Genomic DNA, 15,995 nt, shown 5'->3' with positions numbered 1-15,995 from the left:
TGTTTATTGAAATTTTATACTCTTATTTACCATGTGCCCTTTTAAACACTGGGGTTCATGAACCATTACTATAATTTTCCTCTTAAATGACTTGATCTGCAGATAGGTGTTACCATACGTACCCAAATATTTCCTGTTTACTCCTGCAAAATTAGAACAATAGTACCTATTTCAAAGATTTCCTGAGGATCGAGATAAACTATATTATCACCTAGCACAGTAATTGGCAGTATATGGTACTTAGTAAATGTTTTTTCCTCCTTCTTTTCTAATTTCTCATAAAGCATCTGCTTAAAACTCTATTTAGAATTCTCAAAAGTTGCCAGTAAGCATCATAGTCATAGTTTCTGGAAACTACTTTTGGGGCATTTATGAAAATTGTGGCATTTGCTTTCTTATGATTAGCCTAGATGCTGGAAAAATTGCAGGAATGAATAGTATTAAATTATAATTTTTTAAAATGTAAAAACATGGCTTTTGTGCAAATATAAAATGAACAGAGGTCAAAGATTTTATTCAACTCATTAATTGATGAGAGTACTAGTAAGATGTTAAGACTGTTTCAAAAGAAAATTTAAGGAACAGAGGCAATGAAAAAAGATAAGATGGTTTGCTAATAGATGCAAAACTGGTTAATATAGTGCAATAAAATGTAATGTTTGGGGTTCTCTTTTCTGTGGAGGAGAAATCAAATGTGTCTTTATCGGACAAAATTTATTTGCATAATTACGGACAAGAATTTGCATTACTATCAGTAAGTGCAAGCTTACTTCAATTCCTACAGACTTGTAAACCAGCCTAGTCAATAAGAAATCAGTCAAATTGCACAACCCTATAGAATCAGAAAATTCCAGAGATTCCAGTTGGCAATGATAAGAATTACTCTGAAAGAAAAACTAGTAATCTCCTTTGCCCATTTCCATATCTTGGACAGTTTTCCCTGATAATCCTTATACATTTAGAATGTTGTCTAGGAGGAGGAGGCCTTGGAATTTTCTTACTCTGGATTGTGGGACCACAAAGTCAGCCTGGGGTAGCCTAGATCTATATACCTGGGCTCCTATCATAGCCAGTTTCTTACTCCCACTCACTGGGGCATAATAGGGATTAAGCAGAGGGTGCTCGGGCAGCCAGTTTCACCATTAACCATTTTGTTTCTATATTTGGCAGTCTAGGGGCTAGCTGTCCATTATGTAAGGCCTCTCTGTCTTATTCAGTTTTGTGTTGCTATAACAGAATACCACAGTCTGGGTAAGTTATAAAGGACAGAAATTTATTTCTCACAGTTCTGAAGGCCAGAAAGTCCAAGACCAAGCATCTGGTGAGGGCCTTCCTTCTGAGTCATCCCATGTTGAAAGGCCAAAGGGCAAGAGACTGTGCGTGCAAGGAGCAAAAGGAGGCCAAACTCACTTTTATAACAGCCCACTCTCACAATAACCCACTCTCACAAGAATGACATTAATCCATTCATGAGAGCAGACCCTTCATAACCTAATCACCCCTTATGAGGCCCCACCTCCCAACAGTATTGTATTGGGGATTAAACTTCCAACACATGAACCTTGGGAGTCACATTCAAACCACAGCAGCTTCCCTCCAAAAACTGCTCCAGCAGGCTTTCCAGACTATTCTCCTACTTGCAAACCCGCAACCCTTCTCCATTGCAAACCTTTAACTCAAACGAATGAAATAATTAATATAGCCTTAAATTTATAAAACTGTATGGTTTGCTAAACAATTAAACATGTACTACCTTGAAATATCTCTTGTATCACATTTTTAAACTTGTCTACAATTTTAAAAGTTGTTCTTATTTCTTGTGTTTTCAATTAAGTTGTACTTCTTTGATAGTAGAAACCATTCCCCTTTATCACCACCCAATATTAGGTGTTATATAAATATTTGTTGATTGCAGAGCTAAACAGAAGGTGTTAGAATAGAGTCCCTTCCTGCTCAGAAAAATTCTTTGACTTTCCATTGCCTTCAGAATAATGTGCATACACCTTGCTAGAAATCCCAAGCTCCCCCTCAATATTGTCCATTCCTCATGCCTGGCCAAATGCTTACTCCCAAACATTTATTTTTGCATCTCTTTATCTACTCTGCCAACTTGGAATGCTCTTTTACTGCACCTTCAGGGCTTAATTGAAATGCCATCTCTTCCATGAAGCCTTCCCTAATTCCTCTAGATAGACGTTATCATGTTACTTGCCTTGTTCTCTAAACATCTCCTCTAGTGAGATGAGGCAGGGTGCAGGCTGTAGAGCCCAACTGCCTGAATTCACTTATTGTTTGTGATTTTTGGTAAGTTACTACTGTAGGAGACCAGAATATGCCACCCCAAAGTATGCCACTTTTAGCATAAGCACTATTTTGAGCTGATTATTATGAGAAAATGCAGACCCAGAGGAAGCTCTGAAAACAGAGTAGAAATAATCCTTTTGTAAGGGAAATTTAACCTATAAAAGAAATCTCCATTTGTAAATGTGTCTTCCTTTCTGTATCAGGAAGAGAAGGATGACTCTAAATCACTAGAAACTCTTCTTTCTCCAGGCATGGTGGTTCATGCCTGTAATTCTAGCACTTTGAGAGGCCAAGGTTGGAGGATAACTTGAGGTCAGGAGTTTGAAAACAGCCTAAACAACATAGTGAGACCCCTGTCTCTACAAAAGAATAGAAAAATTAGCCAGGCATGGTGGTGCATGCCTGTAGTCCCAGTTACTTAGGAGGCTGAGGCAGGAGGATCGCTTGTGCCCAGGAGTTTGAGGTTGCAGAAAGCCACAGCACTGCACTCCAGCCTAGGTGAAAGAGTGAGACCGTGTCTCAAAAAGAAAAGAAGAACTCTTTTTTCTCTGTTCTACAAATGATGGTATTTATGCCTGCATTCAAAGCCACCTCTTTCAGATTTATTAATTTCTCTGGATATCATGGATACCTGAGGGATACATGTTATTAAACTTCTATTTGATTTTCTCTTGTTAATCTGTCTTTTGTTATAGGGATCTGTCCTAACTAAGAACTACAGTGCTAAACCATTCTGTGCCTGAATTTTCTAACATAAATTTGGAGAGAATACTACTGCTCACATCATAGGGTTTTTGTGATGATTAATACATGTAAAACATTTAGAAGAGCCCAATAAGAGTTAGTTGTTATTATTATTCCTTTTGGATGCTCTCATAATTCTTTACTAGTGCCTGTTTCAGAGTTCTTAGTTCATTCTGGGTTATATGTATTTTATTTACTTATTTCTGTCTCCATCACTGAAGTAAGCTCTTTAAGGGATGTTTAAGGAACAACTGGTGAGTGAATGAACAAATTAAAGACTTTTTGCTCATAGAATGTGGGATTTTTTTGTGCGTGTGCCAAAATATCACATTGAAGGATTTTTTTTAAACCACCAAACCTATGAAATGAGCTTTTATTTTACAATTTCAGGCAACTGTTTGATCCGAAGTGTAATGTTTGGATATCCCTGAAACTTCCTATGGCACCAGGATCTTTACTATAGAAATAATCTTTGGTATATTTGTTTTCTGGGTGTAAGTCAGAGTAGTAACTTGATAGTTTGTCTTGCCTCCTAAAATTCATGCAGACAGTTTTTTCCTAGTAAAAGCCCTAGGCTGGACAGTAGGTCTCTTATCACTAGCGAGTTATGTTACCTAGCGCAAGTCACTTCTACAATCTTGAGTTCTATTTCCTCTTTTTTTTTTTTTATTTCAGGATATGATGAGAGTACAAACGTTTTAGTTACATTTTATGTCTTTGCCTCACCCAAGCGAGGATTAGAGGCATGCCCTTCCCCTCTACGATGCTCACCGTGTCCACTATTTCTTCATTTTTAAAAGGAGGTGAGGCCGGGCACGGTGCCTCACACCTGTAATTCTCGCACTCTGGGAGGCCAAGGCGGGAGGATTGCTCGAAGTCAGGAGTTCGAGACCAGCCTGAGCAAGAGCGAGACCCCCGTCTCTACTAAAAATAGAAAGAAATTATCTGGCCAACTAAAAATATATATAGGGAAAAAAAAAAGGCTGCACTGTATTACTGTCTTTATGCCTTCCCTGCCCCGGTATAAAATTAGTCCATGCAGAAGCAAAGTGCCATTTAAGGTGTAGATGACGTCAGCCGTTTCCAGGGGCGGCACTTAGCGGGTATTGAGTATCGTGAACTCTGCAGGTGAGTTTCCATGTTGCAAGAAAAACCAGCTGCCTCCGGCTTTTAAGAATTTTAACCAACCATCTAAAACACTTTGCATTTTAGTTTCCATTACGTACTGGGTTTTGAATCATAGGAGGAAATTTCTCTGAAGAGAAATTATTCCCATTCAAGATTTTATCAGAAGTTAATCCCGGCCAGGCAACCTCATGCATAGATGGAGCCGACCTTAGTTTAAACGTGGCCTCTGTGTTGCCTTTGTGTTGCCCAGTCACTTTCCAGACTAGAGGATGTGGTGTCAAAAAAAGGTGTAAAATAAATGCTTTGCAGCCTTTTCCTGCCCTTAGATTTGATATCATTGACGTAGGAGCTGCATAAGTAGCAGTTTTAAAAAAAAAGAATGTAGGTAACAAACTATGGTGTCTTAGAGACACCTGTAACTGTCACAACTAGAATCTCAAAATACTTTCATATCACAGTACTCTTGTTTCAGATACCTCAAAATATCTTACACTCATCACTTCTCCAAAATCAGTTATTAGACCTCCTGCAGATCTTGTAATTGAATGCATTAATAAAGTAACATTTATTTTCCATATCTCAAATTTGTTTACGTTTTGATGGCTATATTTCAATATAGTTGGTTCCATCCTTTGTGTTTGTTTATGAGTAGAGACATTACTCTGAGAAGCAGTCCCTAGACTTCACCAGCCTGGGGAAGGAGTAAGTTCAGGGCACACAAAAAGGTTCAGAACCGACAAAGGCAGCTGCCCAACGGGAGGCTCTGAAAACACAGGCTGTGTCAAGTTCCGTTTCTACATCCTTTTCAGAAGACACAAAGCCGCTTTGTTGCCCATGTCTGCTGCCCTCTAAAGTTGGCTGAGGGCCAACTTAGAGAACAGGATGATGATGTGGGAGAGGAGAGGGTGGAGGGCACGGAGGCATGCAGAGGAGAAAGGTCACGGCCGACCCACCCACCCCACCCCCAACACGTGGGCGCTGGGCCGGGAGGCCTGGGGGTCTGTGGGGAACCCCTCGGCCAGCACCTGCCAGCTGCTTGGACTTCTAACTCCCAGCCCACCAGGGCCACCCTGCCTGTTGAAAAATTCTCAGACCCCAAACATCTTTCCCTCAAGAAGATAAAGATGAACTTTATGGTCTTTATCTGATGACTCTACTGATATTACTCATTATACTGATAACGAGCCAAAGCTCAGCCCTCAACGCTCACTGGAACTCTGCAGTTTCCCTGTTTCATTAAGAAGGCTACTGTCGGTCTGGCCAGGCAGCAAGGACACATGGACACTTGGGGATGGGTGGGAGTGGCCGGGAGCCAACAGGAGGGCTTGCGGAGCGGAGGGCAGAGGCAGTGTGAGGCTGGCTGCCCTGATCTCTGGGAGGGCAGAACTCCAGGCCATAGAGCTTCATCTTGGGATTTATTGCACCAGGAATATTTCCCTGAGTAGCCCCAGCTACGTTGTAGATTGACGAGAAGTGGGGGTTGTAGGAAGATAATTGCAGTGCGGACAGAGCCTCAGGTTTCTTATTTGGTAAAGGGGGTGTCTAAAGAGGTGCATATCAAGTAAAGAGTGCACCTTTCGTTTTTTGTAGGGACCCAATGCTGTAAACAAGCCAAGCCCATTTACTTGCCGAAGGGTGGATAGACACTTGCTGGTTGGGGGAAGATTAAGGAAGAAAAAGTCCCCTTGCTCCCCACCACCCACATGAATACCGCTTGGAACAGCTCCTGAATGGCTGGGGGACAGAAAGCGGTTGGTTTTAACAGCACCGACCACAGCTACCATTTATGATGTGCCTGCTACATGTTACTGTTGTTTCATTAAATCCCCCACAACAGTGTTACGAGGTAGGAACCATTCAACTCGTTTTTCACAATAGTAAAATAAGGCTTAGCGAGATTAAGAAATTTGCTTCTACTATACATCCTTCCTTCTAAATTGATTTTGTGATTGAAAAATGCCTGTTTTTTCCTTTTGTTTGTTTATTTATTTAGTGCCTTGAGCGTGAAGAGATTTTAATCTCTTTCTAATTAACAAGCACAGTGAGGGTGAGGCAAGGCACACCCAAGCTGTTAAGGTGTGTGGTGTCATTGAGCCACACCTGGGTCCCAGCCCAGGCCTATCTCTAACCCCCTGCTTGACCTTGGGTAACTCCCTTTTCCCAAGGCGTCTCAGTTTCCTTATTGGTAAGTTCACCCCCAGCTGAAGATGAGCGGCCTGGGGAGGAAGGAAGAAGGGTGGCTGGAAAGCAAGTAGGCAGGTGGGCACAGTCTGGGAGTGAGGCCGAGGCAGGGAGAACGAGTGAGCAATGAGGCTCTGAAGGGTGGCTGAGTCCTGGCCTGGGAGAGACAGGGTTCAAAGCAGGCACTGGTGTAGGGACTGATCCCTGGTCCTGCTCGGAGACCTGTTCCCTGTCCTGGCCTGAAGCCCTCTCCTGGGTATGGTCAGGCAGAGAATAGAAGCGTTCTTCCGGCACTGGCGCCTCTCCTGCAGCAGGAGAAAGGACTTGTGGGCTGTAGTCCTGCCCAGCCGGTTCTGTGTTTAAATGTTTAAACGTAGTTCTCTGTTTAAATGAAGGAGGAGGGGAAGAGGGGTGGAAAGCAAGTCCTTCTGGTAGCTTTAATTAATTTCTAATATGCTGTCTTTAGATATCTTTTCTGCTATTACAAATAAAATATACTTATTGTAAAATATTCAAACATCACAAAAATCTGAAATTACTGGAAGTAATGTTTCACCGGTGCTACCCCCAAAGCAAACCACTAATTTCTATGCACTCTTTGTATGTGCTTTTTCAGTCCTTTATTTTCCCTTTTTTTTTTTTTTTTGGTAATGTAGGAACATGTTTATCTTGGACAATATAGAAGTATTTGGATTAAAATATCAGAGAGCTCAGCTTCCACTCCCTTCAACTGCTAGAGCACTAACGGCAGTGGGAAGGCAGCTTCCCGAGGCCGGGGCAGGCCAGCCTGCCCACAGCCCCTGCCTCTCCACGAATGGGGCAGGTCCTCCCACCTCCCGGGGGGGTGGTGGGGAGGTGAGGGGAGGCCCCAGCACTCCACTAACTCTTCAACCCCTCTGTCCTTGGATAGGTGGGATAGGGGTGAATATTAATGCCGGTAGATCTGGTTTCATGCTATCTTAGCATATCCCCATATGTGGTCCAGTCCCTCCCTTGGGATGTCGGAGAACTAAGCATGTATTATTCATGAGACCTCAGACTTTGAGGTCTCAGCTGAAATGGAGACAAATAATCCCATCTTAATGTCCAGTCACATATAACTATACCATCATTTATTTAACCAGTTTTTATTGATCGACATCGAGATTGTATCCTGTGTGTGTGTGTGTGTGTGTGTGTGTGTGTGTGTGTGTGTGAGTGTGTGTGTGTGCATGCCCCGAAGCAAGCCCCCACGGGCTATTACAAAGAATGCCTTGGGCAGGCTTTTAATTTGGCTGCTGATTCGGGTGAAGGATTGTCCTTTTGGCCTCCCTAGATTGTCTAACCAGTCCTCGAACAGGTCCCCCTGCCCTGCTTCTCACACGGGGAGAAGCTTGCCCCGGACATACCCAATATATGCCACAGGGCTATAAGAGCATCACATTTACTTAAATGTTTTGGTTAAAAAGGGGGCTGTAACATAATTATTAAGTACTCAATACAAGAGGGATATCTTGGAAGCCGTCTGGGTATTACTCTGTGGCAGTGAGCTGCTTGGGCCTTTCTAATTTGATTTCATGAGTGAAAAATGCCTGTTCTTTCCTTTTGTTTGTTTATTTATTTATTTGCGTCCGAGCTGGAAGAGATTTTAATCTCTTTCTAATCAGCAAGCACAGTGAGGGTGAGGCAAGGCACACACAAGCTGTTAAAGTGTAGGTGTCATTTAGAGCACACCTGGGTCCCAGCCCAGGCCCGTCTCTAACCCGCTGATTGACCTTGGGTAGCTCCAGGCCTGGAGGTGGCATCAGTCATTTCACAGTCATTCTCCTATGCCCCCAGGAATGTTTTGGAAGGACATCTTGAAAGGTACTGCCCGTGGTAGCCAGCCTCCAAGATGGTCCCAGTGATTCTGGCCTCCCACGTTGATCTTGGTATCCACACCCTTGGGTAGTCCCTTTCCACATTGTACTAGGGTTGGTCTGTGTGACCAATAGAATATGGCAGAAGGGATGGAAAGTCACCTCCAAGATTAGGTCATAAGGTTACTAGGTTGGGGGAACAAGGGAGTAGATACTGGTAGGCAATGAAAAATGTTCTTTAGACAAAATATCTAGATCCACAAACCGAAGCACCTAGTCCAAGAAAAATGTTGCATTTTTTGTTTTAGAAGAAACTGAATATTGTAGTGATCTTTTATTAGTAGGAAGCACAAGAATTGATTTTTCATTCAATTCTGGATTTCAGGTATCTATCACTAGTATGTGACTGATTCCAGAATCTTCTTTCCAGACCTTTGGAGGGCGTCTTTAGTCTGTTAGGGAAGGTGTGCACAGGAAAGGCATCAGTTAAGAGCCTGCCATGTGGGTAGTTAGCACTTTCACTTCCACTAAATTATTTTAGTCTCTTTGCTTCTGTGAAATATCTTATCCCCACCTGATAAATGAGGAAATGCCCAAAGAGATTAAGCAGATTACCCACACTTAGCTAATTAGTGGCACATTCCCAGTATTAATTACGATTCTCAATAAACTGGAGTTAAGTTAGCTAAGTCAAAGCACAGGAAGTTTGTCATAAGGACCCCAGGGTGTCTCATGGAGCTGAAGGGCTGAGGTGCTATCAGGGTTCTCTCCTCTCACCTCTGTTCTCTCTGTTTCTGCTTCACTCCTCTCTCTTCCCACAGACAGCCTTCCTCTGCTTCTCTAGGCCTTGCAGCAGAAAAAGTGGCCACTGATGTCACTGACCTTTTCTTTCTCCCTCAGTTCTAAAATCCTGGAGAAGTGCACCTGTTGGCACAGGGGCTGAGTCATGTTACACAAGATGGCTGCTGCCCCGGCCCTGCTCTGGGTGAGAGTCAGTTCAATAGGGTCATTAGGAGCTGAGTGGATAGCCCAGAAGTGGCACTAGCTTTGCAGACCAACAGTAGGGAGCAAACTTCCGTGAGCTCAGCCAGGGACTTCAGCAGGGGTGTTGCTGTGGAAGGAGCCGTGAGCCCACAACTTCTACTGGCTGCCTACTTTTTCTCTCACTGTGGGCGTTTTGTCCAAGTAGCTCCTGCAGCTGTTTACTGTACAATTCGCAAAGCACATTGAGAACCCTTAATGAAATAGCTTCCTGGGACCACAAAGTGTCCCTCTACATCTCTGTGAGGTGAAATCTGGGGCATCTCCTCCAGTGTGGCTTTTGGTTCCTGGTTGGGTTTGGGTGGTGGATTCCCATGAAGAGTCATGAGGAACAGTCCCTGTGGGACAGGCAGGGCCCTCTCTGGACAGTGGGCCCCACTGGAGCCTTGGTGGTCAAGGAGCTGATGGTATTTGTGCTCTATGCACAGGCCAGTGCTTGTTCCTGATTGTGGTCTCCTTATGCTTGTGGTATGTGGGGTGCGGCTCTCACCATGCCTCGGTTAACAGTGATTTGAACCTAATTCATTCGATACACAGATCCAAGAAGGGTGTGTATTACCCTAGAATTGGGAGTGTTATGGCAGCCCCAGCAGCTTTTCTTTGGCAGAGTCTTTCAGTCTCTGCCAGGAACTGCGGTGCATCACTCAGCGCCAGGCAGAGCCATGTCCAGATCAGCAGGCTCCAGGTCCCAAAGAAAGTGAAGTTGGCCAGAGGCCCCCAGCCAGTGCAGGGATGGCAGAGGCGGCTCCTCACAGCCCCTGCGGGTCTTTCCAAAGAAGCCTTGCACCCTGGATCCGATCTGGAAGGGAGGAATATTCTTCCAGCAGTGGAAGGAGTAGTGTTCTCCTAAAAAGGAGACTTCCTTCTGAGGCCTCCTGAAGTCAGCCTTGTCTTAGCTCCACAATTAAATGCTCCTAACGCCCGATGGCCCAGGCTTCTCTGAAGTGCCAGACCAGGTCGTCCAAACTGTCCGCCGGCCGTCTGCCCTTCTGTTGCCCCAGGCACTTCCCAGGATGCAAAGCCCAGGTCCTCATCATTCACACATACTCTTCTCTCCCCCCTTACTCTGTTCAACACCCATTCCTCCTCTAATATTCACTCCTTGGGTGATTGTTCCCACCAGCCACCTAACCATCAAGCCCAGGAGTTATTCTCCACTCCATTTAAGAAACATTTATTCGGCCCCTACCATGTGCCAGGTCCTGTGCTAGGCCCTAGAGGTAAAGACACGAGTCAGTGTAGGCACAGAAGCTCACAGGCTAGTGGGAAACACAAGCACAAGTGATGATTACACCCCGGGGAAGGGAAATAAGAACTTGGCAAGGTCACGACAGGAGACGGGGTGGAACGTCTTGCTCACCGGTTTATGAGGTTCAGGGAAGGTTTCCTAGAAGAGGTGATACCAGAGTTGAGTCAGGAGAGAAGGGAGAGGAGGGGCGGAAGAGGCCTCCCAGGCAGGGGTGTGTGGGGCACAGTGTGTCTGGGGGACTGTGAGCAGCTGATGCTGCTGGAGTGTAACACGCAGCACAGAGGAGTTTTGAGAGTTCAGGCCGGAGCCATAATCAGATCCCGATTAAGAAGGCTTTCACTGAACTGGGCGCGGTGGGTCACACCTGGAATCCCAGTACTTTCGGGAAGCTGAGGCAGGAGGAAGCTGAGACCAGGAGTTCAAGGCTGCCGTGAGCTATGATGATACCACTGCACTGCAACGTGGGCAAGAGAGCAAGACCCTGTCTCAAAAAAAAAAAAAAAAAAAGAGAAAAGAAGGCTTTGTTGGGAAGAGGAGCATGGGGAGCATCTAATAAGATTGGACTTTGTCCAATGGAAATGGAGAGCCATGTAAGAGTTTGGAGCTGTGGGTGGGAGTGGGTGGCGAGGGAGCCCTTATCAGATTTGTAGTTTGAATGAAATCCCCAGGAGGCTGTGTGGAGAGGTTTGAATCTGAAAGTGGGGGATACACAGCAGGAAGCAAGATCATAAAAAGGCAGGAGATGATGAGACCTGAAGAGGGCTATGGAGGAAGGGGAGAGAAAAGAACAATTCACCAGGAGGAGGAAGATGAATGAGTCAAGGATGGCTTTCTTGTTTCTGGCTGGGGTATTGGGTAGAACTAGAGAATACAGGAGAAACAAGTTTTGCGGGAAATTTGATGAGTTCATATTTGGATATATTGAGTTTGAGCCTACAGGATATTCAGGAGGGGAATTTCAGGAAATGAACAAGTTGACTCAGTAGGAGAGTATGCAGTCACTCCGGGGAGAGCACGCAGAATGGAGAAACAGAGGGTGAGGAACCTATCCCAGGGAGCCCTAATGTTAAAGCGTGAGCCAGACAAGAGAAACCCAGGTAGGAGAGAATGAACACAGAAAGAAACAAGGAGGATAGAGTGAGCAGAGTACCATGAAAGCCAAAGGGATGCAGCTGTGAGATGTGTGTTAAGGAATGAGGAGAAATGAGCAGAGTCACATACCGCAGAGAAGTCCAGTAAGGCAAAGGCTGGAAAATGTTCTTTGGACCGGACGTTTGGGAAGCCATTGATAAACTTGTGATTGGTAGGAGCAGCCCCTGGTGGGTGTAGTAGCCCCGATTTCACTGTCCCCTTGTGTATGTGGAAGGAGCACGGGAGTAGAATTCATATGCAGGGATCAATTTTGCTCAATATAGAGGAAGCCTGATTTTAAAGCTAAGCAGAGTTGCATTTTAGAATATAACTGAAGAAAGAAAACAAACCATTTAAACTTTTGGAGGCCCCACTCTGTAGAGAATAAACACAACATAGCTCAAGAAGGAATGAGTACCTGAGCTGTAGCGATTCTGTACTATTCTGCCAGGTTTCTAATGTATGATTCCATGAATAAAAGCAGCTCAAAAGCACATTTTGGACATTTATAACTGTATCTATCCTGACTCATGCTTTAAAAGGCTAGTACTGTATTTGGAACTTGGTTTTTGAACAACAGTGCGCCCTGGTGTAGATGTTAGGCATAAATACTTTCATTAGCTCTGATACTCTGTTTAACTCAAAAAGCAGGTTCAAAACAGATGTTTTGAGATGGGAAAGTGCTTGATTTAGGGAGCTTGTTTAGGTTTTATGTTTCACAACATCTGCAGGCATCATATGGGTATGGCTCATTTAAGATAAAAATTCACTTGCCCTTGTGCATTGTATAACCATGCTTCTATTAAGTGGGTTACAAAGTGGGGCCTACCACTTATTTTTTTAAAATAAAGTTTATAAAATTATAAATATAGAAAATTGAACAGTGAAATCTCCAAATTCAACCACTTGTGTAACCAAGCACATAGCTCGATAAACAGAAAATTACTGACAGTCCAGGTGCCCTCCTTGTGCCCCCTGTGGTCACTACCACTCCTGTCGAGGGCAATCACTATCATGGCTTCTCATATCATAGATCAATTTCGCTTGTTTTTGAACTTTCTATAATTTCTGAGATTATTCTCACAAATGGAGAGTATACTCTTTTTTGTTTCATTCAGTATATTAGCGAGATTCATGCATGTTGCTCCGTGTATTCTCTTACTGCATAAAAACCATTGTAAAGCTCCACCATAATCTATCAGTTTTATAGTCAATGAACATTTGGGTTCTTTCCAGTTTGGGGCTGTTACAATCTGCTATGAACATTCTTGTACTTGCCTTTTGGTGCCTATCTGCTTGCATTTATACTGGGTCTATACCTAGGAGAGGAATTAGTGGGTTATAGGGTGGCTTAACTTTAGGAGATAATGTCAACTAGTTTTCTAAATTGGTTGTTCCAATTTCTATTTCTATCAGCAGTGAAGGAGAATTACCAACACATGGTATTGTTACTCTTTGTAATTATAGATTATGGTGGGTATATATGTCATTGTGCATTTTAAAGTCAGCTTTATTAATATGTTACTTGGGAGGCTAAGGTGGGAGGATCGCTTGGGACCAAGAGTTTGACACTGCAGTGAGCTATGACTGTGCCACTGCACTCCAGCCTGGGCAACAGAGTGAGACCCCTGTCTCTAAAAAAGAAAAAAAAAAGATATAATTCATGTATCATACAATTCACCCACTTACACTGTACAATTCAGTGCCTTTCAATATATTCAAAGTTGTCATCCATCACTATAATTAATTTTAGAATACTTTCATTACCGCCAAAGAAACCACACACCTCTTAGCCATCACCCTCAACTCTAGTATCCCTTCAGCCCTAGTCAACCACCAATCTACTGTCTCTGTAGATTTGAAAATTCTCAACATTTCATATAAATGGAATCATACAAAATGTGGCCTTGTGTGTCTGGCTTCATTTAGCATAAATGTTTTCAAGGTTCATCAGATTTTTTTTTAAATGTTTTTATTTTTGTGTGTGTTTTTTTTTTTTGTTGTTTGTTTTTTTTAGACAGTGTCTCGCTTTGTTGCCCAGGTTAGAGTGAGTGCCGTGGCATCAGCCTAGCTCACAGCAACCTGAAACTCCTGGGCTCAAGTGATCCTCCTGCCTCAGCCTCCCGAGTAGTTGGGACTACAGGCATGTGCCATCATGCCCAGCTAATATTTTCTATATATTTTTAGTTGTCCAGCTGATTTCTTCCTACTTTTAGTAGAGACGGGGTCTTGCTCCTGCTCAGGCTGGTCTTGAACTCCTGAGCTCAAACCATCCACCCGCCTCGGCCTCCCAGAATGCTAGGATTACAGGCGTGAGCCACCACACCTGGCCTATTCATCTGTTTTTTTAAAAGTCCTATTTGCTCACTTAACTGATGGGACATTTCATAGTTAACATGGACATACTACAAAGTGGCACTATCCTAAACCAGTCTGAGAGAGCATGACTGTGGTCTATCTTTGTCTGTAGTAATGAGAGAGAGCTTCTTTAACTTCTAGGTCAAATTATTTTGGTCATGCTTTATGGTAAGAATTTCTGGAGTCTTGAGTTCATTTGTTGGAACAGACCCAAATGATTTCCCGAGTTGGAACAAATCTGGCTTTTCCTACAGGTACCCCTACCGCTGATCCTATTGCTGACATCTATGTGGAGGCATGGTGCTTTCCATCCAGTTGAAGACAAAGACACATGGCAGGTGGCCATGTGAAGACAGAGGCAGAGATTGGAGTTATATTTCTGCAAGCCAAGGAATTCCAAGGGTTACCAGCAGCCACGATAAGCTAGGAGAGAGGCAAGGAACATACCTCTCCTCAGAGCCTCCAGAGAAAACCGACCCTGTCAACACCTTGATTTTGAACTTCTGGAATTTGTGCTAATTTGTTATGACAGCCCTAAGAAACTAATAAACTGAATACCTGGACTCCTGATCCTGTAGCTGGCATAAGCTGGTGCTCAGCAGAAGCTTGTGGAGCAGTCTGAGGCTGTGGATGTTCCTTAGAAGAATCTGGATCTTTGTGTGTGTGTAGAACAGAAAATAACTGATGAGCTCACTTTTCCCCTTCTGATGCTTCCCCAATTAAAATTTAGGTAGTCTGGATTAGATAGATGGTCCCAGTTTTTTGCAGATATTAAGATTAAATGAGATCTACTTTCCTGTTTAATGGTATCAGGACTGGGGTATTTTGAGTGTGAATCACCATAGATAGTAATACTTTTTTATTGGAAAAGGTGGCCTTGTTTTCGTAGACAGTCAAAGTTATTTTCCTCTGATTAGCTGAAGTCCAGTATTAATGTCCAAAAGCAGAAGAGAAACAGAACCAAGCAGAATGTGTGGATACTATACTGCTTGCACTGACTACAAAAATATTTATCATACCAGGATTGTTTGCATTGTCAGAAACCTATCTCAGCACACATTTGGAGAACTCGTATCAGAACATATACAGTAACTACCAGGAAGACTGGATAACATAAAAATGGCCCTTATTCAGGCCTAAAAGGACCAGGACAATAGGAAGAGAGGCTACTACATTGCAAACCTACAAGTTTACTACTAAAGAGACAGGCTGTGGGGAAGGGATTCTGACACTGGAAGGAAGACTAAGGTGGCTTGTTAACATGTTCACTGTGCACACTGCTGGGTATGGGGCTACAGATTATCAGCCAGCCACCATGCTTTGTTTCCATGTGAAGACCAAGAACCAGAGGTTTGAAGGGGATGTGGGTTCCTTTTTCATGAACAATTTACTTCCTCTCTATAATGGGAAAACATCCATACTGATTCTGCAGCACATTTTCAGATTGTAAGGTGACATTCAATATTCCTGGCTGTCACTATGTGGACGTTTTTTCTTCCAGTCTTTCCCCTGTATTTCCTGTCAGTTTGAGGCAGAGAGCCACATAAAAAAGGTTAGAGCAATCTCAAGAGGAAATCACTCCATCATCTCAAAGTCGGTTTCAAGCTTTCTACCCTCAATTTTTCAGAATGCTAAATTTTATTATTGCCCAATTATTTTAAATAGTTATGCATCTGAAGGTGCTAAGCAAATATATGATTTGGAAAGTCACGGACAAACGGAGTTTGTTCTTGAATGTTATCTAGGGCAGCTACATATACGAGGTTCACAGTAATTAAGCCTTTTTAAATGAGTTTTACATATCACAGCAACAAAAGTTACATTGAACTATAGAGTAAAATGTTTTTTTAATCATACTATAGTTAAGGCACACAATGGCAAAATTAAGAAGTTCTGGGATATCATGAGTAACGGTCAATTCTTTAGAAACCAGATACCCTGGTATTGCTCTGGTTTAGACCTGTGATATCCAACATGGTGGCCACCACCCACATGTGGCTAGTCCAAATTGAGATGGGCTG

The 15,995-nt window shown here is 43.3% G+C and overlaps 1 long non-coding RNA gene and 1 other non-coding gene across 3 annotated transcripts in view; both read left to right on the top strand.

The window, feature by feature from the left end:
- Positions 1-14,392, top strand: part of LOC123646129 — a 37,571-nt gene extending 23,179 nt beyond the window's left edge. For both annotated transcript variants that reach the window (XR_006737805.1, XR_006737806.1), the window contains one exon: positions 14,229-14,392. This is a non-coding gene — a long non-coding RNA (uncharacterized LOC123646129). The remainder of the gene's footprint in view (positions 1-14,228) is intronic.
- LOC123646786 lies at positions 4,409-4,542 on the top strand. Its single transcript, XR_006738036.1, has one exon. It is a non-coding gene; the product is annotated as a small nucleolar RNA SNORA13 (small nucleolar RNA).
- Positions 14,393-15,995: the final 1,603 nt, after the last annotated feature.

The sequence above is a fragment of the Lemur catta genome, chromosome 10, assembly GCF_020740605.2.
Source record: "Lemur catta isolate mLemCat1 chromosome 10, mLemCat1.pri, whole genome shotgun sequence".
Lineage (NCBI taxonomy): Eukaryota > Metazoa > Chordata > Mammalia > Primates > Lemuridae > Lemur > Lemur catta.
This window is presented reverse-complemented; position numbering and strand designations above follow the sequence as displayed.